The 24,876-nt window shown below is 45.1% G+C and overlaps 1 long non-coding RNA gene across 1 annotated transcript in view; it reads left to right on the plus strand.

The window, feature by feature from the left end:
* The window catches only part of LOC117076739, a 44,018-nt gene that overhangs the window by 18,128 nt on the left and 1,014 nt on the right, over positions 1–24,876 (plus strand). The window contains exon 2 of the long non-coding RNA XR_004434462.1: positions 12,416–12,557. This is a non-coding gene — a long non-coding RNA (uncharacterized LOC117076739). The remainder of the gene's footprint in view (positions 1–12,415; positions 12,558–24,876) is intronic.

Here is a 24,876-nt window from a genome sequence, read left to right on the forward strand (position 1 = left end):
TTAAAATTAGGCTGTAATGTCAGAAAGTGATATGGAGGACATAGAGGCATCCTGTGCACAGCATCTATAAAGTGACCAGAACAAGTCCATGAACAGTGGTCTCTTTTAAATTTTTTTTTTTTTTTTTGAGACGGAGTCTTGCTGTGTCACCAGGCTGGAGTTCAGTGGCAGGACTCAGCTCACTGCAACCTCCCCCTTCCGAGTTCAAGTGATTCTCCTGCCTCAGCCTCCCAAGTAGCTGGGACTATAGGCATGAGCCACCATGCCCAGCTAATTTTTGTGTTTTTAGTAGAGATGTGGTTTCACCATGTTGGCCAGGATGGTCTTGATCTCTTGACCTTTTGATCCACCTGCCTTGGCCTCCCAAAGTGCTGGGATTACAGACATGAGCCACCACTCCCATCCTGGTCAGTGGTCTCTTATCAGGAAGGATTGCTGGTCAGTTGTGTAAATCAGCAGTGGAGCAAGTCTTTTGAAAGGGCTGATTTTGGCCAGGCACAGTGGCTCATGCCTGTCATCCCAGCACTTTGGGAGGTGGGGCAGATTGCCTGAGCTCAGTTCAAGAACAGCCTGGGCAACATAGAGAAACCCCTTCTCTACAGAAAATACAAACGTTAGCTTGTTGTCCCAGGTACTTGAGGGGCTGAGGCCAGAGGATTCCTTGGGCTCAGGAGGTTAAGGCTGCAATGGGGCTGTGTTTGCACCATTGCACTCCAGCCTGGGTGACAGAGTGAGCAAGACCCGGTCTCAATAAAATAAATAAAACAAAATAAAATAAACTGGGCACGATGGCTTGAGCCTGTAATCCCAGCACTTTGGGAGGCTGAGGCAGGCGAATCACAAGGTCAGGAGTTCGAGACCAGCATGGCCAACATGGTGAAACCCTGTCTACTAAAAACACAAAAAGTTAGCCGGGCGTAGCAGCAGGCGCCTGTAATCTCTGCTACTCGGGAGGCTGAGGCAGGAGAATACCTTGAACCTGGGATGAGGAGGTTGCAGTGAGCTGAGATCCGGCCACTGCACTCCAGCCTGGGCAACAGAGCGAGACTCCATCTCAAAAAAAAAAAAAAAAAATAAATAAATAAATAAATGAATAAATGAAAGAAAATAAAAATAAAATAAATAAAGGGCTGGTTTCTGTTTAACTCTTAGGAAAGAAAGCCAGTTAGGGAGGAAGGGGGTATAACGAGGCATGTCTGACCTGTCCCACCATGGCTGAGAACTCTGTTTCTAAGGCTTCTCTTGGGTCCCTTGACCAAGAGGGGGTCCATTCAGTTGGTTGGGAGTGCTTAGGATTTCATTTTTATTTCTCAGTAGGTAGTTATCAGAACTGAAATGTAGAACACCCAGTTGACGCCCGAGAATTGATGTTAGAATGCAGTTTGATTAATGTAGCAATGATAATAATTCTAACACTATTCTCCTAGTCCCCAACTTCAGTCATACTTCATCTCTTATAACCAGGCTGTCTTGTATGTCCCATTCTTTTTTTTTTTTTTTTTTTTTTTAGACGGAGTCTCGCTCTGTCACCCAGGCTGGAGTGCAGTGGCCGGATCTCAGCTCACTGCAAGCTCCGCCTCCCGGGTTCACGCCATTCTCCTGCCTCAGCCTCCCGAGTAGCTGGGACTACAGGCGCCGCCACCTCGCCCGGCTAGTTTTTTATATTTTTAATAGAGACGGGGTTTCACCGTGTTAGCCAGGATGGTCTCGATCTCCTGACCTTGTGATCCGCCCGTCTCGGCCTCCCAAAGTGCTGGGATTACAGGCTTGAGCCACCGCGCCCGGCCTTATGTCCCATTCTTTATAGATCTATGGACTATTCTATTTGATGCATCACAAACCCCCTCTGTTCCTGAAGTAGTTCTCTGACTTTTCCTATTCTTTTCTCTTTTTCTACTATAATGAATTTTAAATAATAATGACAAATCAATTTTCCCAAATGGACAACTTTATTAGTAATACTCCTTTTTATTTTATTTATTTATTTATTTACTTATTTATTTATTTTTTGAGATGGTGTCTCAGTCTGTCGCCGAGGCTGGAGTGCAGTGGTGTGAGCTCAGCTTACTGCAACCTCTACCTCCCAGGCTCAAGCAATCCTCCCACCTCAGCCCCCCAAGTAGCTGGGATCACAGACGTGTACCACCATGCCCAACTAATTTTTGTATTTTTAGTAGAGACAGAGTTTTGCCATGTCACCCAGGCTGTTCGTGAACTCCCGAGCTCAAGGGATCCACCCACCTTGGCTTCCCAAAGTGCTGGGATTACAGGCGTGAGCCACCATACCTGGCCAGTAATACTCCTTTACTTAAAAATATTCTGTGCACCCTAATGGCCGGGTGCAGTGGCTCACGCATATAATCCCAGCACTTTGGGGAGGCAGAGACAGACAGATCACCTGAGATCAGGAGTGCAAGACTAGCCTGACCAACATGGAGAAACCCTGTCTCTACTAAAAATACAAAATTAGCCAGGTGTGGTGGCACATGCCACATATTGCACCCTCATTGCTTATTCATCAAGGTCCTCTACACTCCAGCCCCTTCTTCCTGTGTTCCTTCCACTCTTTTCCTAGATATACTCTACTTTCTGACCACATTGACCTTCTCATGACCTTATGTTATGCGTTGAATTGTGTCCTCCAAAAAGATATGTTCAAGTTCTAATGCCTACCTATGAATGTGACCTTATTTGGAGATAGAGTCATTGTAGATGTAGTCAAGATGATGTCCTAGTGGGTGGGTGGGCCCTAATCCAGTATGAGCTGTATACCTATAGAAGGAAGAGATACAGACGCAGACACAGAGCTGGGGCGCATGTGAACAGGGAGACATATAAAGGACACACCATGTCATGGTGGAGGCAGAGATTGGAGTGATGTGTCTACAAACCAAAGAACGCCAAGAATTGTCTGCAACCACCAGAAGCTAGGAAGAGCCAAGGAAAATCCTCTCTTAGAGCCTTCAGAGAAGGTATGGCCCCACCCACAACTCGATTTCAGACTTCTGGCCTTCAGAACTGTGAGAGATTTCTGCTGTTTTAAGCCACCCAGTTTGTGGTACTTTGTTCCAGCAGCGCTGGGAAACGAATACACAAATCTCCCTGTCTTTGCTCACACTTTTCCCTCTGCCTGGAATATTTTCCATCTCATCAAGATCCCAGTCATCTTCAGGCAGTCTCTTTCATGGACCCCTGGAGACAGTCTTTCTCTTGCATATCCATGGGTTGCTTGTCTAGAGTTCCCTCATGATGCAGCCGTTACTCAGCCTCTTACCATTATTCTTTCTGTCCCCACAAAAGAGAAAACTGAAAGGCAGTACTCCTCTCAGGGAAATTCTCTGGAGGGTAGGAACACTCTTTGTGTCTTCCATTTTTGTAGCATTGTTTTGCTTACAATGTTGGTTTAGGTCTTTTTTTTTTTTTTCTTTTGAGGTGGAGTCTTGCTCTGTTGCCCAGGCTGGAGTGCAGTGGTGTGATCTCGGCCCACTGCAAGCTCCACCTTCTGGGTTCACACCATTCTCCTGCCTCAGCCTCCCGAGTAGCTGGGACTACAGGCGCCCGCCACCACGCCCGGCTGATTTTTTATATTTTCAGTAGAGATGGGGTTTCACTGTGTTAACCAGGATGGTCTCCATCTCCTGACCTTATGATCTGCCCACCTCGGCCTCCCAAAGTGCTGGGATTACAGGCGTGAGCCACCGCGCCCGGCCGGTTTAGGTCTTTATAACCCGCTTAGTTGTGATTAGCTGTCTCATCGCAGAAATGTGAGAGAGAAAGATCTTACGAATAGCTTAAAAATGACTGGAGTTGGCTGGGCGCAGTGGCTCATGGCTATGATCCCAACACTTTGGGAGGCCCAGGTGGGTGGATCATGAGGTCAAGAGATTGAGACCATCCTGGCCAACATGGTGAAACCTCATCTCTATTAAAAATACAAAAAAATTAACCAGGCATGGTGGCATGCGCCTGTAGCCCCAGGATTCACTTGAATCCGGGAGGCGGAGGTTGCAGTGAGCCGAGATTGCGCCACTACACTCCAGCCTGGGTGACAGCGAGACTCTGTCTCAAAAAAAAAAAAAAAAAAAAAAAGGCTGGAGTTTGCTTTTCTTGATATCATCCCTTCAACCCACACTGTACTTGATATTTAGACTTAAAGCATACAGTTCTCTACAGACAGTTTAGTAGCACATCAAGGAGAAAAAAATTATGTAAAACATCTCAAAAGAGAAATACAGTAAAATCTCCAAGTTACTATAGGTATATAATCCATGTTACCAATTCAGATTCAACTGCTTAGCAGAGGACACGTTGATGCCCACATTGATGCCAGCTGAAAATAAAGAAAATGTTCTGTAATGAACTAATTTATTCAAAATACACTATTTGAAAAGTCAGTCTACTACATGACCATTAGTTAGCGCTAAGAAGAAATGAACTTATGTCCTAATTGAAGCCAAAGGCCAAATGTTATTGATGCATGACAGGAGGAGATGAAACAGGAGAATTTCTGAAGCTTACTTTCTTAAGATGTAAGTGCTAAACTGAAATAATTTCTTGCATTTCAAATCAAGGAATAACACATTTTGGCCAATTTAGAAAACAGCATCTGGATTAAACATTCTTGTTTTTCTTAAGCATTTTGGGAAAGATGAGGAACTACTCTGTGTACAGAGTTTTCTGCATAAAGTTTCGAGAGTCATAATCACAATAATAGTGAACATTATGTTGGGATTTTATCTTTTCCAAATTTGTCAATGTATTGGCAAAGGAAGAAAAGTTTTCTTTTTAGAGTATGTGCTATTGCTTTAGTTATTTGGAGGAATGACAAGCCTTAAAAGTTGCAATTAGGATTCCTTAAGAGGGCTGGGTGTGGTGGCTCATGCTTGTAATCCCAGCACTTTGGGAGGCAGAGGTGGGTGGATCACTTGAAGTCAGGAGTTTGAGACCAGTGTGGCCAACATGGTGAAACTCCATCTCTACTAAAAATACAAAAATTAGCTGGTGTGGTGGTGCACGCCTGTAGTCCTAGCTACTCGTGGGACTGAGGCAGGAGAGTTGCTTGAACCCAGGAAGAGGAAGTTGCAGTGAGCCGAGATTGCGCCACTGCACTCCAGCCTGGGCAACAAAGTGAGACTCCGTCTTGGGGGTGGGGGGGGGAAGGATTTTCTTTTTTCCGGTATGGAGTCTCGCTCTGTCGCCCAGGCTGGAGTGCAGTGGCCGGATCTCAGCTCACTGCAAGCTCCGCCTCCGGGTTTACGCCATTCTCCTGCCTCAGCCTCCCAAGGAGCTGGGACTACAGGCGCCCGCCACCTCGCCCAGCTAGTTTTTGTATTTTTTAGTAGAGACGGGTTTTCACCGTGTTAGCCAGGATGGTCTTGATCTCCTGACCTCGTGATCCGCCCGTCTCGGCCTCCCAAAGTGCTGGGATTACAGGCTTGAGCCACCGCGCCTGGCCAAAAAAAAGGATTCTTTAAGAGTGTCCAAATAATACCTCGAAGGAAAATGAAGAGTGTGTGGATGCTGCAATCAAGAGGAATTCTGGGAACTGTGAGATGAGAAGGAGGCCTAGCAGGTGCCATGCAGCGAGCTTTCACAGTGGCAGTTTTCACTGTTAAAATGATAGTGGAACAAGATGAGACTAAATTGTCAGCCATTTCTCTCTCTATTATGGGGATATGCCTGTTTTCTTCATTTATCAAGCTCAGTTCTCTCCTACAGACATACCTTGCTTTTTAACAACTGTTGAAAAGGTCAGCTTTCTACTAAAAGTCACATCAAAGTAGCATTGTTAACGTTACCATTTTTGTCTTCTGAATCAGATGCTATTTTCTGAATCAAATTTCAGCCTGTTTGTCAGCCAGTGTGGTTGGGCTGCTGGACTTTATCTCTTGAGATTTGATAGGTAGATGCTTAGAATTTGCCACATGTTGAAATACATGTGTCATGTCTACTAAATGTGTCTTGCATTGCTAGAGTGGTGCTCCTTATTGTGTGTGTATTTGCCTCTGGATTTTAATTCTGGAATACATTATTCACTTAAAGGTAAATAGCAAGTATATTTGAGCAAAAACATTGTTATTAGCAACCATAAAAAGGGTGCATACAGTTTTATAGCTAACGTGATAATATGAGATGTAATTGGCCAGGCGTGGTGGCTCACGCCTGTAATCCCAGCGCTTTGGGAGGCCAAGGTGGGTGGATCACGAGGTCAGGAGATCGAGACCATCCTGGCTAACATAGTGAAAACCCTATCTCTACTAAAAAAAAAAAAAAAAGACAAAAGTTAGCCCAGCGTGGTGGTGGGCACCTGTAGTCCCAGCTACTCAGGAGGCTGAGGCAGGAGAATGGCGTGAACCCAGAAGGTGGAGCTTGCAGTGAGCCGAGATCACGCCACTACACTCCAGCCTGGGCGACAGGGTGAGAGACTGTCTCAAAAAAAAAAAAAAAAAAAAATATATATATATATATATATGATGTAATTATTTAAATGCTGAAATTCTGACTTAACAGGATAGTCAAAGTACTAAAAGACTAATAAAATGCCCCATATTAGTTTACTATTGTTGCTATAACAAATTACCACAAATGTAGCCACTTAACACAAATTAATTTTCTTACAGTTTTGGAGGTTAGATGATGGAAATGGATCTTATGGTGCTAAAATAAAGGTGTCCACAGAGCTGTGTTCCTTCTGTAGGCCCTAGGGGAGAATCTGTCCTTTGGCTTTTCCAGCTTCTAGACACTGCCCGAATTCCCTGGCTCATGGCCCCCCTTCATCTTAAAGCTAACTATTGAACCACACTGACCTCCACTTCCAGCATCTCTGACTCTGACTTTCCCGTTTCCCTCTTTTACTTATAAGGACTATTGTGATTACATTGGCCCCGGGATAATCTCCCCGTCTCAAAATCCTTAACTTAATCACACCTGCAAAATCCCTTTTGTCCTGTAAGGCAACATATTCACTTTGCGGATTAGGACATGGACTTCTTAGGGTGAGGAGGGATTATTCTGCCTGCCACAGTTCCTTAATATAAAAACCTAAGGAATTTTCCTTCACCTAAGGGATTTAAAGTGCTAAGAAATTAGTATGAATATATAAACAAATTTCTACCATAATTTGTTTTTTAGAAAAACTTCTGGTTGTCTTAAATAATTGCATATTCCAGAATAGCTTGAATTTTTTATATAACTGAAAAAAGATCCGTTTGATACCTGGTGACATATACCTCTCCTCTCTCTGTGATCAGAATGCTATGTTTCCAGATTTTGTGTTTTACTTTAGCTTTTTACTTCCAAGTCATATGACTTTTCTAGGTTATAGTTTCAAATATATGTATTCTAAATCATTTGGTTGCCCTTTAAAGATGAAAGCATAAGAACTATTTGCGCTTTGCTTTATTGTACGATTAGAAGACTTTCTAATTGCATTAATTAGAATGGGGCCTGGTGCGGTGGCTCACACTTGTACCCAGCACTTTGGGAGGCTGAGGCTGGTGGATGGCTTGAGCCCAGGAGTTCAAGACCAGCCTGGGAAACATGGCAAAACCCTGTCTCTACCAAATCCACCCCACCTTCTGCCCCCTCTAAAATTAGCAGGGTGAGTTGGCACGTGCCTGTAGTCTCGGCTACTCTGGAGGCTGAGACAGGAGGATTGCTTGAGCTCAGGAGGCAGAGGTTGCAGTGGGCTGAGATCGTGCTGCTGTACTCCAGCCTGGTGACAAAGCATGACCCTGTCTCAAAAGAAAAAAAAAAGAGAGAGATAGGGAGAGAGAAAGAGAATAGGATGATCCCAGTAAAAACACAGAGTCAATAATGCCACAGCATCTGAAGAGGAGGTCAGGCAGTGATCACAAACTGCTCTGGGTAGCTGTATTAGTCAGGGTTCTCTAAAGGGACAGAACTAATGGGAGAATAAAGGGGAGTTTATTAACTCACACAATCACAAGGTCCCACAATAGGCCGTCTGCAGGCTGAGGAGCAAGGAGAGCCAGTCTGAGTTCCAAAACTGAAGAACTTGGAGTCCGATGTTCGAGGGCCAGAAGCAGCCAGCACGGAAGATGTAGGCTGGAAGGCTAGGCCAGTCTCTCTTTTCACATTTTTCTGCCTGCTTATCTTCTAGCTGCACTGGCAGCTGATTAGGGGGCCAGATTGAGGGTGGGTCTGCCGTTCCCAGCCCACTGACTCAAATGTGAATCTCTTTTGGCAACACCCTCACAGACACACCCAGGATCAATACTTTCATCCTTCAATCCAATCAAGTTGACACTCAGTGTTAACCATCACAGTAGCTAAAACAGATTTCCATTTCAAGGGTCTGCTAATAAGAGCTTGACAAATATAGAACTATAAGACTTTCAATTTCGCTAAATAATAATAAAAAATTAGGTCTGAAAGTGTTAATAAAGAATGATATATTTTAAATTATATAAATGTGTTTAGGCTGGGCATGCTAGCTAACGCCTGTAATACCAGAACTTTGGGAGGCCGAGGAGGGCAAATCATGTGAGCTCTGGAGTTTAAGACCAGCCAGGGCAATATGGTGAAACCCCATCTCTACTAAAATTACAAAAATTAGCCAGGCATGGTGGCGCGTGCCTGTAGTACCTGTTACTCTGGAGGCTGAGGCACGAGAATCACTTGAGCCCGGGAGGCAGGGAGGCTGCAGTGAGCAGAGATTGCACCACTACACTCTAGCCTGGGTGACAGAGCAAGACTCTGTCTCAAAAAAAAAAAAAAAAAAAAAAAATTTGAGACAGAAAAAAATCATTATTATTTTTTTGAGACAGGTTGCTCACTGCAACCTCCGCTTCCCAGACTCAAACAATTCTAGTGCCTCAGCCTCCCCAGAAACTGGGATTACAGGCATGTACCACCAAGCCTGGCTAATTTTTTGTATTTTTAATAGAGATGGGGTTTCACCATGTTGGTCAGGCTGGCCTCAAACTCCTGGCCTCAAGTAATCCGCCTGTCTCAGCCTCCCAAACTGCTGGGATTACAGGCATGAACCACTGCACCCGGCCTGAATATTCTTATTTTTTGTTTAGTTCTTTAGTGAGATCAACTAAGTCAGTGAGAAATTTGTTGAGGGGAGGAAGTTAGTGACAGTCCAAACTCCTTTTTTATTTTTTAAATAACAAGTTCTCAGTAATTTGCAAGTGTTAAAGTTCACAGAACCAGCCGGGCACGGTGGCTCACGCCTGTAATCCCAGCACTTTGGAAGGCTGAGGCAAGTGGATCACGAGGTCAAGAGATTGAGACCATCCTGGCCAACATGGTGAAACCCCATCTGTACTAAAAATACAAAAATTAGCCGGGTGTGGTGGCGGACATCTGTAATCTCAGCTACTCGGGAGGCTGAGGCAGGAGAATTGCTTGAACCCGGGAGACGGAGGTTGCAGTGATCCGAGATCGCGCCACTGCACTCCAGCCTGGGCGACAGAGTGAGACTCTGTCTGAAAAAAAAAAAAAAATCACAGAACTAAGGTTTATAAGCATAATGCATTTGTATGAGGAATAATCATTCATAGCAGATTAGAATAAACCCTCCTAAATATCTTTCTAAAAGCCAGATTTGAAACTTATTTTGATGTTTTATAAGAATTTTCGTATTAGGCTGACAATCAATACCGGTTCCTGGTTGGCTGCATTATTAATGCTGAGCCTCAATGCTTTGCTAGAGCCCCCCTCCCTTTTTTCTTTTCTTTTCTTTTCTTTTTTTGAGACAGAGTCTTGCTCTTTTGCCCAGGCTGGAGTGCAGTGGGGCAATCTTGGCTCACTGCAGCCTCCCTGCTTCCCAGGCTCAAGGGATTCTTGTACCTCAGCCTCCAGAATAGCTGGGATTACAAGCACCTGCCCCATAACCCGGCTAATTTTGTATTTTTAGTAGAGATGGGATTTTGCCATGTTGCCAAGGCTGGTCTTGAACTCCTGCCCACCTCGGCCTCCCAAAGTGCAGGGGTTACAGGCATGAGCCACCGCATCTGGTGAGAGCCCTTTTTTCGAGTACAAATGCTCAGACCTCCCTTCTTCCTTTTCCCTACCACATTCTCTGCATTTGGCTAGAAGGGCAAGGTTTGTTTGCGATGCACTTTGAAAGGAAGTGCAGAGGTCTAAGAGGTAAAGCTGGAACAGAAAGCTAAAGGTGTAAAAATGTCCCAATGGACAGGACTTTGTGGGAAAGTGGAGGTGGAGAGCTGAAAATCTTAATTCTCTACCTCCTTGTTTTTCATGCGGAAATGAAGTTCTTTATCTCACTCAAAGGAATTAGCCCAGAGAAGCCCTTTTCCCTTATAATCTTCAGGTCTAATGTGAATGTTTTAGACAACCTGTAGGCTAATACAGTGGATCTCAAGCAGGGGTGATTTTGTTCCCCTCGGGACACTGACCTATGTCCGGAGGTGTTGGCGTCACACTGGGGTGTGTGTGGGAGTTACTGCATCAAGTGGGCAGACGCCAGGGGTGCTGCCAAACATCCCACAGTGCACAAGACAGCCCCGCAACACAGGATGATCAGAATGCCAGTAGTGTGAAGGTGAAAAATCTTGGGTTAATAGGATATTATTTAATTTTTGACAGATTTTCCATGCTTTGAGGTCAGTTAAAAGGGTAGGGCTTAAAAATTTTTATTATAAAAGTATAAACGCTAGAGGGCAGTACCTGCCTGATAGTTGCAATGGATGTTACTTTGGGGGGGTCTTTGAAGGAAAAAAAAAAAAAGCTGGTGATTTAGTAACTAGAAACTAAGTGACTACAGAAGACCCTTTAAGAAGTATTTAAGTAATTTTAAATCAAAAGACAGTTTTGCTTGGTGTGGTGGTGTGCCTGCAGTCCCAGCTCCGCTTAAGCCCAGGAGATGGAGACCTGTTTGGGCAGCACAGCAAGACCCCATTTTTTTTTTTTTTTTTTAAAGAGTTTTAACAACTGCTGCTTCTGAGGTCAGGAAAAGCAGAACAAGCGGTTTTTTCTTCTGCTTCTCTATAATGATGGCTTGTGAGCTTTCGCCAGAGAAAGGGGAAACTTCGCACTAGGTTCTCACACACAGAAACACTAACGTCATTACCACTTACACTTCTATTTGCTCTGATGAGGCAGATGATGGAAAGTCGCTATTCCTAGGGCATGTAGATCATTATAATGCTGTGGGAGATGTGTCTGGAACAGGGAAACTTGGAGCAGACAGGGAAAACATCACGACTGAGTCCATTAGACAAGTCAGAATCTGACTCAGCTCTTTTTTTTTTTTTTGAGACGAAGTCTCACTCTATTGCCCAGGCTGGAGTGCAGTGGTGCAATCTCAGCACGGCTCACTGCAACTTCCGCTTACCGGGTTTGAGCGATTCTTGTGCCTCAGCCTTCCCAGTAGCTGGGACTACAGGCACACGCTACCATGCCTGGCTAATTTTTGTATTTTTTTGTTGTAGACATGAGGTTTCACCATCTTGGCCAGGCTGGTCTCGAACTGCTGACCTCAGATGATCCACCTGCCTCGGCCTCCCAAAGTGCTGGGATTACAGGCATGAGCCACTGAGTCCAGCCTGACTCAGCTCTTTTGAAACGGATCAAAAATATCTAGTATGTTGCTTGCAGCTATTTACATTAGCTAGCTATGCAATAACGCAGTACAATTTTCTGTTTTCTCCTAAGATTCAGTCCAATTTTAAAAAATGAAACAAATAGGCTGGGCATGGTGGCTCACACCAGTAATCCCAGCACTTTGGGAGGCTGAGGCGGACGGATCATGAGGTCAGGAGATTGAGACCATCCTGGCTAACACGGTGAAACCCTGTCTCTACTAAAAATACAAAAATTAGCTGGGTGTGGTGGTGGGTGCCTGTAGTCTCAGCTACTCAGGAGGCTGAGGCAGGAGAATAGCATGAACCCAGGAGGCAGAGCTTGCAGTGAGCCAAGATCGCACCACTGCACTCCAGCCTGGGCGACAGAGCAAGACTCCGTCTCTTAAAAAAAAAAGAAAGAAAAAAAAAGAAACAAATGAAGCATTTTTTGTTTTTAGTGTCAGAAATCTAGGCTCAAACCAAGTTTTTGGATATGTTAATAAAAGTTGACCTGACCTCTGCCCTCAAATAGGACAAACTATTTGCTAAATTCACATTAAATCTACACATTTCTGGCGGGGCGCAGTGGCTCATACCTGTAATCCCAGCACTTTGGGAGACAACGGCAGGAGTTCGAGACCAGCCTGGCCAACATGGTAAAACCCTGTCTCTACTAAAATTACAAAAATTAGTCAGGCATGGTGGTGCATACCTGTAGTCCCAGCGCCTCAGGATCTGGGAGTGAGCCCAGATCACGCCACTGTACTCCAGTCTGGGTGACAGAGTGAGACTCTATCTGAAAAAAAAAAAAAAAAAACCAAAACTGTGCATTTCTTTTTATTTATTATTAAATATTTAAGGTACACAGTGGTATCAAGAATGGACATTGATCTACTTGTCACTCAGCTTAAAAAATGAAACATCAACAATGCAGTTGAAGCCCCCTGTGCGCCCTTCTCCAATTGGATCCGTCTCCTGCCTCCGTGCTACCGTCATTCCCAGGTAAATGAGTTTGATGTGGAACATTCCTTTTTTTTTTTTTTTTGAGACAGAGTCTTACTCTGTTGCCCAGGCTGGAGTACAGTGGCGCAATCTCGGCTTACTGCATCCTCTGCTTCCCGGGTTCAGTGATTCTCCTGCCTCAGTCTCCTGAGTAGCTGCGGTTACAGGCGAACGACAACACGCCTGGCTAATTTTTGTATTTCGCCATGTTGGCCAGGCTGGTTTTGAACTCCTGACCTCAAGTGATCCACCTGCCTCAGCCTCCCAAAGTGCTGGGATTACAGGCATGAGCCACCGTGCATGGCCTCTTCAGACTTTTATTATATATGTTAAATATGCCCAGTAATATATAATTTCTGCATATTTAAAATCTGTATATAAATGACATTATAACTGTTCTTCTGTAATTTGTGTTTTCTCTTAAATATGTTTGTAAGATCATCCATGTTGATACATGTAACTCCAGTTTTTGTCTATCAACATTTTTGGTATCTGCATACTTGCTAATTCACATAATGATGTTATGAACATTGTCATATGTAGTTGAGTTATGCGTATGTAAGAGTTCCTTTTTTTTTGTTTATTTTTAAGACAGAGTCTTGCTCTGTCACCCAGGCTGGAATGCAGTGGCACGACTTCAGCTCACTGCAACCTCTGCCTCCTGGGTTCAAGTGGTTCTCGTGCCTCAGCCTCCCAAGTAGCTGGGACCACAGACATGCGGCACCACACTCAGCTAATTTTTGTATTTTTAATAGAGACAGGTTTCACTATGTTGGCCAGGCTGGTCTTGAACTCCTGGCCTCATGTGATCTGCCCACCTTGGCCTCCCAAAGTGCTGGGATTACAGGCGTGAGCCACTGTGCCTGGCCTGTAAGAGTCCTTTAAAGCAGGGATTGGCAAACTGTGGTCTGGCCTGTGGACCCTCCACCTTTTTTTTGTATGACCCAGACACTAAGGTGGTTTTTACATTTCTGAATGGCTTTTAAAAATGGAAAGACTAATATTTTATGACACATGAACATTCAAGTTGCAGTGTCCATAAGTAAAGTTTTATGGGAACAGCCATGCTCATGCATTTATATATTACCTGAGGCTGTTTTCAGGCCTAGTGAGTAGTTGTAACAGAGACTGGATGGTGTTCAAAGCCTAAAATATCTGATATCTAATTCTATGCAGAAGATGTTTGCTGATTACTGCTCTAGTGTGTATGTGGAATGAAATTGCTGGGTTCCGCATATTCATTTTTTGCTGTCTTATCAGTTAGATCTATTTTTTAAAAATGCAAAACTCTGTATCTGTTGCATCAGATTATATTTTCTAAAATCCTTTTTTCTTTCCTTTTTTCTTTTTGAAATGAGGCCTCACTATGTTGCCCGGGGTGGATACAAATTCCTGGGCTTAAGCTATCCTCCTGCCTCAGTCTCCCAAGTAGCTAGGACAACAGGTATGTGCCAGCCTGCCCAGCCTTTCTGAAGCTCTTAAACAAATATAAAAAGAACTCTCTGGATCTTATGTTTTCATTTTGTTTAAGTAATGAGCTTTAAACACATCCTTGTATAGTTTCTTTCCCTCTCACTCCAGTGGTCCTGATTGTTGTAGTGGTAAGGAATACCAATTAGGTGTATCTTCCTTTGCAGTGGAGAAAAGACTAGGAAAATAACAGACTCATATAATTTTTTAACTTCCTTTCAAGATCTTTTTTTTTTTTCAGACAGAGTTTCACTCTTGTTGCCCAAGCCAGAGTGCCATAGCGCAATCTCAGCTCACTGCAACCTCCTCCTCCCAGGTTCAAGCAATTCTCCTGCCTCAGCCTCTAGAGTACCTGGGATTACAGGCATGCGCCAACACGCCTGGCTAACTTCTTGTACTTTTAGTAGAAGCGGAGTTTTACCATGTTAGCCAGGCTGGTCTTGAACTCCTGACCTCAGATGATTCGCCCGCCTCAGCCTCCCAACATGCTGGGATTATAGACACGAGCCACCACTCGGTCCAAGATCTCTTTTATTTATTTATTTATTTTGAGACGGAGCCTTGCTCTGTCGCCCAGGCTGGAGTGCAGTGGCGCAATCTCGGCTCACTGCAACCTCTGCCTCCCAGATTCATGCCATTCTCCTGCCTCAACCTCCCGAGTAGCTGGGACTACAGGCGCCCGCCACCACGTCCGGCTAATTTTTTTTTGTATTTTTAGTAAAGACGGGGTTTCACCATGCTAGCTATGATGGTCTCGATCTCCTGATCTCGTGATCCACCCATCTCGGCCTCCCAAAGTGCTGGGATTAGGTGTGAGCCACCACACCCAGCCCAAGATCTCTTTTAAATATCCAAGAATAAGTCATCTAAAAAACGCAAGTGTTGGTCACTGGCTTTTATCGGTCACTGACTTTTCTGCCCTCTACTAGAAAACAGAGTCCATAAAGACAGCAATTTTTGTCTACTTTTGTTTTTACTTGTAAAAATGCCTAGCATGTAGTAGATGCTCAAGGAATATTTATTAGTTGAATGAATTTGAAGAACTCCATTCATCTGGATGAAAACTTGAAATTCACTGAACTATTTGGACATAATACATTAATATTTAACAATACTGTATTTGGAATTATGGAAGGCACTTCCTGTTTTCTTCTTTTTCTTTTTTTTTTTTTTTGAGATGGAGTTTCGCTCTTATTGCCCAGGCTGTAGTGCAGTGGCTCAATCTTGGCCCAATGCAACCTCTGCCTCCTGGGTTCAAGCGATTCTCCTGCCTCAGCCTCCTGAGTAGCTGGGATTACAGGTGTGGACCACCACGCCTGGCTAATTTTTTGTATTTTTGGTAGAGATGGGTTTCACTATTTTGGCCAGGCCCCTTGATCTTGAACTCCTGACCTCATGATCCGCCCGCCTCGGCCTCCCAAAGGGCTGGGATTACAGGCATGAGCCACTGTGCCCAGCCAAAAAGATTTTAAAAAAATTACTTTACTGAGGAAAAATTCACGTGTGAAAATATTTCTATTTTTACATTTTGGAAGGCTGTATTATTTGATTGGGAAAAGATAGATGGGCTGTGCATGTTTATTTTTTGTTTTTAAATTTTTTTGTTACTCCATACCCTGAAGAGTCCCTTATTGTTGATTCCCAGGGCTGAGGACTGACTTTTTTTTTTTTTTTTTTTTTTAATTAGTGCTGGTTTCTATGGGATGCAAACTTTTCTCTAATAGCTGAAAGCAGAAGCTTCTGGGTGCTTTCAAATTTCTTCTTTCTTCACGGTTTTAAAAGAGCCCCTTGCCTCCTCTGTGTGTCGTTACGCGTACCGGAGTGCAGAATAGAAAATGCAAAACAAGACAGCCGTACAGGAGGTTTTTCTTTTTAAAGGAGTTGATAGACAAATGGCACAGAGTTCACTGTTCTCGCCAGCTGAGAGTTTAGCTTCCAGAAAGCACTACTTTAGGGAACAAGTGAAGCAGTGTGGAGGGCCTGAAAGGCTTCATTGACACAGCAGCCGGGAGGCTTTTGTAGCGCATTGTGTGGGGTGTGGTGCCTTCGGAGACCAGCTCTCGAGATGTCTACACCCCCAACATCCCCAATGCTGAAAACATTAGGGTTTTTTTTTTTTGGTTTTTTGTGTGTTTTGTTTTTTGCCATTATACTTGGTTTTCCAAGTGAGATTCCTGGAAAGGTATTTGCTTTTATTTGTTTTTGTTTATTAGTTTCCTCTGTGTGTCAGTCAGTTCTTCGCATGGTCACTTGGCTTACTTGGTAGGAACATGGGGGATCTGGGTGGTGGGGCCGAGGCAGTTTCCCCAACAAATCAGTGGTACAGCATGAATGTGATTGTTTTCTGAATGAGAATCTAAGTGCTGCCACCAAAAAAGGTGTACTGGGGTAGGAGAAATAAGGTGAATTTGAAGCCAACAATTGAAATCATTATTGATAGTTTCCTAGTTTTCCTGAAGGTTGATCTGGAGAGATGGAAGTCTAAGCTAAGGAATAATAATAACCAGTGAAGCTGTAGACTTACTTGTAGGCTCTGAGGGTCTGTCCCAGGGAAGACACAATGATCCGTGGCGTGTTGGTTTGGTATAGAAAGGCCAGGGCCAGGCAAGCTCTTTATCCGTGGTTTTTATTCAGGTATTAATAGAGCTCCTAGTATGTGTCTGGCCTTGAGAAGGGATGTGGCTTGTGTTCCTGCACTTTGAGGGGTTTTGAGTCATAAACCCATAGACCATGGAAGATCCTTAGAGATCGGCAGTCCTCCTCTTACTCTGTGGGAAGCACTGAGGCCCAGAACATTGGCTTGCTCAAGGTTACACAGAGAGTTAGTGGTGGCCTCTTGAGAGGCCAGAGCTTTTTTTTTGAGACAGAGTCTCGCTCTGTTGCCTAGGCTGGAGTGCAATGGCCTGATCTCGGCTCACTGCAACCTCCGCCTCCCAGGTTCAGGCGATTCTCATGCCTCAGTCTTCCGAGTAGCTGGGATTACAGGCACCCGCCATGACGCTCAACTAGTTTTTCCATTTTTATTTTTATTTTTATTTATTTATTTATTTATTTTTGAGACGGAGTCTCGCTCTGTCGCCCAGGCTGGAGTGCAGTGGCGGGATCTCGGCTCACTGCAAGCTCCGCCTCCCGGGTTCATGCCATTCTCCTGCCTCAGCCTCCCGAGTAGCTGGGACTACAGGCACCCACCACCTCGCCCAGCTAGTTTTTTGTATTTTTTAGTAGAGACGGGGTTTCACCGGGTTAGCCAGGATGGTCTTGATCTCCTAACCTCGTGATCCGCCCGTCTCGGCCTCCCAAAGTGCTGGGATTACAGGCTTGAGCCACCGCGCCCAGCCTAGTTTTTCTATTTTTAGTAGAGACAGGGGTTTCACCATGTTGCCCGGGCTGGTCTCGGACTCCTGAGCTCAGGTGATCCACCCACCTCAGCCTTCCCAAGTGCTGGGATTGCGGGCATGAGCCACTGAGCCTGGCCTAGAAGCCAGATCTTTTTACTCCCAGTTTTATATTTTTCCATTCAACTTCCATTGAAAATGCCTCATAGTTGTTAGAGAACAGTTCAAGAGAATATATAATTCAGTGTTAAAAATCGAATACTCAACTGCTACTGCATAGGGGGAGAGTTCATTGTTCACTGGAGCTATCTGGAAGTGTGACAGATTTTGAAGAATGGGAATGGTGTGGACATTCTAAAAGGACCACAAAACCTTGTCTCTGTTCTGTGTTGTTTGAGGATGTCCATGAAGAAATGTATAACCCTAAATCTAAGTGTGAAGCCTCTACACATGCTGTGGGAGCAGGTGTGTTCAGGGAGTGCCCCTGCTGAGCATCCTGCAGACTGACAGGGAGAGAGACATATTGGGTAGAGACCACTCTCTCCCCAAGCAAAACCAAAGCAAGATGGGGTGGAGGACCCAGGGTGGGAGGGGAAGTGAAGTCCAAGTGATTTACAGGTTTCCAGGTAGGCTTGGAAAGCTATTACACATTTGAGGATGAACCTAGGTCACTAGAATTTTGACTCCATGACAGAAGGGGCCTTTGTGGAGGTCTTGATGTAAAGAACACGAGTCGCCTCTCAACCTCTGCATAGCTGCTAGAAGTTAGTTCTCAAAGTTCGTTCTTTTTCTAGAGGATTGCTGAAAGCAAAAGTAACAATCTTAACCATCTGCCACTTAAATAAGAGGAGATTTGTTGCTTTTTATTTTTTTTTTATTTTTATTTTTTTTTTATTTTATTTTTTGAGACGGAGTCCTGCTCTGTCGCCCGGGCGGGAGTGCAGTGGCCTGATCTCAGCTCACTGCAAGCTCCGCCTCCCGGGTTTACGCCATTCTCCTGCCTCAGCCTCCCGAGTAGCTGGGACTACAGGCGCCCGCCACCTCACCCGGCTAGTTTTTTGTATTTTTTTTAGTAGAGACGGGGTTTCACCGTGTTAGCCAGGATGGTCGGAAAGCATGCTTGTTCCAACAGGAGAAGGGTATGGCTCAGAGAAGCAAGCCTGGCTGGGCACAGTGGCTCACGCCTGTAATCTCAGGACTTTGGGAGGCCGAGCTGGGTGGATCACCTGCGGCCAGGAGTTCGAGACCAGACTGACCAACATGGCAAAACTCTATCTCTACAAAAAAATACAAAAAATAATTAGCTGGACATGATGGTGCACCTATATAGTTCCAGCTACCCGGGAGGCTGAGGCACGAGAATTGCTTGAACCTGGGAGGTGGAGGTTGCAGTGAGCCGAGATTGCACCACTGCACTCCAGTCTGGGCAATAGAATGAGACTGTTTCAAAAAAAAAAGAGGCAGCTGCGGCTTCATCTCTTTGGCCTCCCTGAGCATATATTTTGGTCACTGCTCTGCCGTCAAGCTGTGGAATAGTGAGGATCCCTAAAGAGCAAACAGCAAGCTTGAGTGTTAGAGACCAGAGAAAGCAATGCTGATTCAGGGCACAACGTTCACCAATATGCAGTGTGGCTGGAGTTTAGAGCATGGGGCGGCCCTGAGATGTCTATAAGGGGAATGGAGAGGAAGGACAAGGCTAAAGAAAGAAGCGGCTAGGGTCACAGAGGCCCTGTAAACCGTGTTAAAGAAGGTGGACTCTAACTCAAGGGCAGTGGGGACTATAAATATCAGATTTTAAATTTTACTTTTTTTTTTTTTTTTTTGATACGGAGTCTTGTTCTTGTTGCCCAGGCTGGAGTGTAATGGCGCGATCTCGACTCACTACAACCTCCACCTCCCATGTTCAAGCAATTCTCCTGCCTCAGCTTCCCAAGTAGCTGGGATTACAGGCACCCACAACCATGCCTGGCTAATTTTTAAAATTTTTTTTTATTTTTAGTAGAGATGGGGTTTCATCATGTTGGCCAGGCTGGTCTTGAACTCCTGACCTCAGGTGATATGCCCGCCTCGGCTTCCTAAAGTGTTGGGATTACAGGTGTGAGCCACCACGCCAAGCCAGATTTAAAATTTTAGATCACTCTGATTGCAGTGTGGGCATATGAAACAGTAGAGTTAGTGACACTAATTAGAAGACTGTTGCAGTCGTTGAAGAGAGAGGGGTTGATGGCCTGAACCTGTAGAGGCAAAACCATAGGTAGCAATGTTGGCACTCAGGGCAAACAACTCAAAATTGACCTTCAAACAGCTCTGTAATGCAGGATAGAGCTTGCAGGCAGGTGTGACTGGTAATATGCCTTTTGATAGTTTTCAGTTTAACAAATAGTCTGGGCCGGGCGCGGTGGCTCAAGCCTGTAATCCCAGCACTTTGGGAGGCCGAGACGGGCGGATCACGAGGTCAGGAGATCGAGACCATCCTGGCTAACACGGTGAAACCTCGTCTCTACTAAAAGAACACAAAAAACTAGCCGGGCAAGGTAGCGGGCGCCTGTAGTCCCAGCTACTCGGGAGGCTGAGGCAGGAGAATGGCGTAAAACCCGGGAGGCGGAGCTTGCAGTGAGCTGAGATCCGGCCACTGCACTCCAGCCTGGGCGGCAGAGCAAGACTCCGTCTCACAAAAAAAAAAAAAAAAAAAAACAAAAACAAAAACAAATAGTCTGGATAACCAGGTGCTATTCTTTTTAAACAATTATGTTTTAAAGGAAAACATGCCCCTGAGATTTTGGAATTCAGGAGCAAAACATAGTCCACTCCTGTAGTTGGGCTGGGGCAGAGGCAGTGGGAAACAGGTGGTAATCAGATTTGGGAGATATTTAGGAAGTAGGGTGGACAAGTAAAGCTTTTGATAGAAAAACATGTTTAGTTAAAGTTGTTTTGTTTCGTTTGAATTGAATTAGTAATATATGCCATGGTAAAATTCAAACAGCACTAAAGGCATGCGATGAAAAGTGTCTCCTTTTGCTGGGCATGGTGGTTCACGCCTGTAATCCCAGCACTTTGGGAGGCTGAGGAGGGTGAATCATGAGGTCAGGATATTGAGACTATCCTGGCTAACATGGTGAAACCCTGTCTCTACTAAAAATACAAAAAATTAGCCGGGTGTGGTGGCGGGCGCCTGTAGTCCCAGCTACTCGGGAGGCTGAGGCAGGAGAATGGTGTGAACCTGGGAGGCGGAGCTTGCAGTGAGCCGAGATCGCACCACTGCACTCCAGCCTGGGCAACAGAGTCAGACTCTGTCTCAAAAAAAAAAAAAAGAGTGTCTCCTTAACTAGAGTCAGCCATTCTTAACAGTTCTTGTGTATTCTAGAGTTTTTGTGCCACTGTAAGCCTATATTTAATTTTTATCTTTTATAAAAATTGGAACATACTATACACCTTGCTCTTCCCTTTACTAATTCACTTAATATTATATTTTGGCAGTCTTGCTACATCTATTTTTGGTTTTGTTTTTAAAGAGACAGGGCCTTGGTCTATCGCTCAGGTTGGATTGCAGTGGTGCAATCATAGCTCACCGTAACCCCAGACTCCTAGGCTCAAGGGATCCTCCTGCCCCTGCCTCCAAGTAGGTAGGACTATAGAAGTGTGCCATCATGCCCAAATAATTTTTAAAATTTTTATAGAGATGGGATCTCCCTATGTTGCCCAGGCTGGTCTCAAACCCTGGCCTCAAGTGATCCTCCTGCATTGGCCTCCCAGAGCGTTGGGATTACAGGTGTAAGACACCATGTCCTGCCTACTTTGCTCTTTTGAATAACTATTTAATAGTCCATTGTTTGAATGTGCGTTCTCATTATTTATTTAAACTAGTCTCCTTTTTTTTTTGAGACAGGGTCTCGTTGTGTTTCTCAGGCTGGAGTGCAGTGGTATGATCTCAGCTCACTGCAACCTCTGGCTCCTGAGGTCAAAGTATCCTCCCACCTCAGCCTCCTGATTAGCTGAGACTACAGGTGTGCACCACCACACCCAGCTAATTTTTGTATTTTTTTTTGTAGAGTCGGAGTTTCACCCTGTTGCTCAGGCTGGTTTCAAACTCCTGGGCTCAACTGATCCACCTGTCTCAGCCTCCCAAAGTGCTAGGATTACAGGTGTGAGTCACCACAACCAGCCAAATTGGTCTCCAAATTGATGTACATTGGGGCTGTTTCTAATTTTTGATATTTGAGTTAGATTTTTTAAAATTAGATTTTAAATTGAGGGAAGAGACACAAAATAATGAAGGAAAAATTCTAGGTGGTAAAAAGGATTTATACGTAAACAGAGACCACTAGTGTCTGTGTCTGATGGACTACGCTTGACTCTTCTAGGCTGTAGGATGAACATATTTATGAGGAGGGAGGTGGGAGAGTAATGGGTGTTTCTGCAGACCCTTGAGTCTATGTGTAGAATTGGGATGTGACTTAAGAACTGGGCATTTCTAACAGGGTCAGAGTGAAGCTGGCCATAGCCACTTCTTCTCCAATTAAAGATCTTTCAGGGGAGCAGGCTGCCACAGCTGTGAACATTGATCATACTCCGCTTCGGTAAAAATGCCTTCCTGCCTGTGCACAGACATCACCCTGTTGTATCCTAAATCCACCTGTTGTCATAGTTGTTTCTCTGGGCACCCCAGCCATAGTAAGAAATATGAAGTATTGGCCGGGCGCGGTGGCTCAAGCCTGTAATTCCAGCACTTTGGGAGGCCGAGACGGGCAGATCACGAAGTCAGGAGATCAAGACCATCCTGGCTAACACGGTGAAACTCCATCTCTACTAAAAAATACAAAAAATTAGCCGGGCGAGGTGGCGGGTGCCTGTAGTCCCAGCTACTCGGGAGGCTGAGGCAGGAGAATGGTGTGAACCCAGGAGGCAGAGCTTGCAGTGAGCTGAGATCCGGCCACTGCACTCCAGCCTGGGCAATAGAGCGAGACTCCGTCTCAAAAAAAAAGAAAAAAAGAAATATGAAGTATTGGCCGGGCACAGTGGCTCAGGCCTGTAATCCCAGCACGTTGGGAGGCCAAGACAGGTGGATCACAAGGTCAGGAGTTCAAGACTAGCCTGGCCAACATGGTGAAACCCTGTCTCTACTAAAAATACCAAAATTAGCTGGGCATGGTGGCATGTGCCTGTAATCCCAGCTACTTGGGAGGCTGAGGCAGGAGAACTGCTTGAACCGGGAGGTGGAGGTTACAATGAACTGAGATTGTGCCACTGCACTCCAGCCTGGGCAACAGAGCGCAACTCCGTCTCAAAAAAAAAAAAAAAAAAAGAAAAAAAGAAATATGAAGTATTGGCCGGGCACAGTGGCTCAGGCCTGTAATCCCAGCACGTTGGGAGGCCAAGACAGGTGGATCACAAGGTCAGGAGTTCAAGACTAGCCTGGCCAACATGGTGAAACCCTGTCTCTACTAAAAATACCAAAATTAGCTGGGCATGGTGGCATGTGCCTGTAATCCCAGCTACTTGGGAGGCTGAGGCAGGAGAACTGCTTGAACCCGGGAGGTGGAGGTTACAATGAACTGAGATTGTGCCACTGCACTCCAGCCTGGGCAACAGAGCGCAACTCCGTCTCAAAAAAAAAAAAAAAAAAAAAGAAGAAGAGAAAAGACTATTTGTGAAGTATTTGTGAAAGAAAAGAAGAGGTTTGCTGGCTTGAGTAGAAAGTTGTGTCAGGGAGGAATGATAAATGGGCCATTTGTTTAAGGCCACCCCCGACTAGCTCTTCCTTTTCTTTTCTTTTCTTTTCTTTTTTTTTTTTGAGACGGAGTTTCGTTCTTGTTGCCCAGGCTGTAGTGCAATGGTGTGATCTCGGCTCACTGCAACCTCCGCCTCCTGGGTTCAAATGACTCTCCTGCCTCAGCCTTCCGAGTTACAGGCATGCGCCACCACACCTGGATAATTTATTTTATATTATTTTATTTTTTTGCATTTTTAGTAGAGATGGGCTTTCTCCATGTTGGTCAGGCTGGTCTTAAGCTCCCGACTTCAGGTGATTCGCTCGCCTCGGCCTCCCAAAGTGTTGGGATCACAGGCGTGAGCCACCGTGCCCGGCCAGCTCTTCCTTTTCATGTAAGCATGCTCTTAACTTTTCTGCTGGAGCTGGAGAAATTAGTTTTACCCAAGATTATGCAGCCATTTGCCAGTTGCATAATTTTGGGTAAGTTTCAACATCTCCAAGCTTCAGTTCCCCATCAGTCAAATGGGCATCATAATTCCCACTTGGCACAGTGTTGGGAAGATTTATTGAGTCAATGTATGTGAAAGGGCCTATGCTTCATTTTACTTTTTTGCAAGGCCTTGTCAGAATGGAATTTCTAAGGCAATGTGTAATCCAACCCAAGATAATAGATACCAAAATGTTCTATTCTTTCCTGGGATGTGACTGCCAATGTTAACCTCCCATACTCTCAGCCTTTGTGCTTTACTGAAACTATATCTGAAAGTTCATCACCTTCAGGGAATTCATACAAAATTTCTTTACTTTTTTTTTTTTTTTTTTTTTTTTTGAGACGGAGTCTCGCGCTGTCACCCAGGCTGGAGTGCTGTGGCCGGATCTCAGCTCACTGCAAGCTCCGCCTCCCGGGTTCACGCCATTCTCCTGCCTCAGCCTCCCGAGTAGCTGGGACTACAGGCGCTGCCACCTCGCCCGGCTAGTTTTTTGTAGTTTTTAGTAGAGACGGGGTTTCACCGTGTTAGTCAGGATGGTCTCGATCTCCTGACCTTGTGATCCGCCCGTCTCGGCCTCCCAAAGTGCTAGGATTACAGGCTTGAGCCACCGCGACCGGCCTCTTTACATTTGTATAGTACTTTATGGCTGTTAAAGAGACCTTAGCAACAATCATCTAATTTGAACCCCCAGCAAACCTTCTGCGGCAAGGTACATTTTATCACCATGCTACAGATAACATAAATGAGGCTCAGAGAGAATGATATAAAGAAACTGAGGGCCAGGCACAGTGGCTCATACCTGTAATCCCAGTATTTTGGGAGGCTGAGGCAGGAGGATCACTTGAGGTCAGGAGTTCAAGACCAGCCTGACCAACATGTGAAACCCCGTCTCTACCAAAAATATGAAAGTTAGTCAGGTGTGGTGGTGCATGCATGTAGTCCCAGCTACTCATGAGGCTGAGGCAGGAGAATTCCTTGAGCCCAGGAGGCAGAGATTGCAGTGAGCTGAGATCACACCACTGCACTCCAGCCTGGGCAAGAGTGAGAGACCTTGTCTCAAAAAAAAAAAAAAAAAAAAAAAAACACAAAAAAAACAGATCCAGGTGCCATGTCTCATGCCTCTAATCCCAGCACTTTGGGAGGCTGAGATGGGTGGATCACCTGAGGTCAGAAGTTCAAGACCAGCCTGGCCAACACGGTGAAACCCCGTCTCTAGTAAACATACAAAAATGAGCTGGGCATGGTGGCAGGTGCCTGTTATCCCAGCTACTCAGGAGGCTGAGGCAGGAAAATCACTTCAACCTGGGAGGTGG

The sequence above is a fragment of the Trachypithecus francoisi genome, unplaced genomic scaffold (assembly GCF_009764315.1).
Source record: "Trachypithecus francoisi isolate TF-2019V2 unplaced genomic scaffold, Tfra_2.0 Lachesis_group5, whole genome shotgun sequence".
NCBI classification, from domain to species: Eukaryota; Metazoa; Chordata; class Mammalia; order Primates; family Cercopithecidae; genus Trachypithecus; species Trachypithecus francoisi.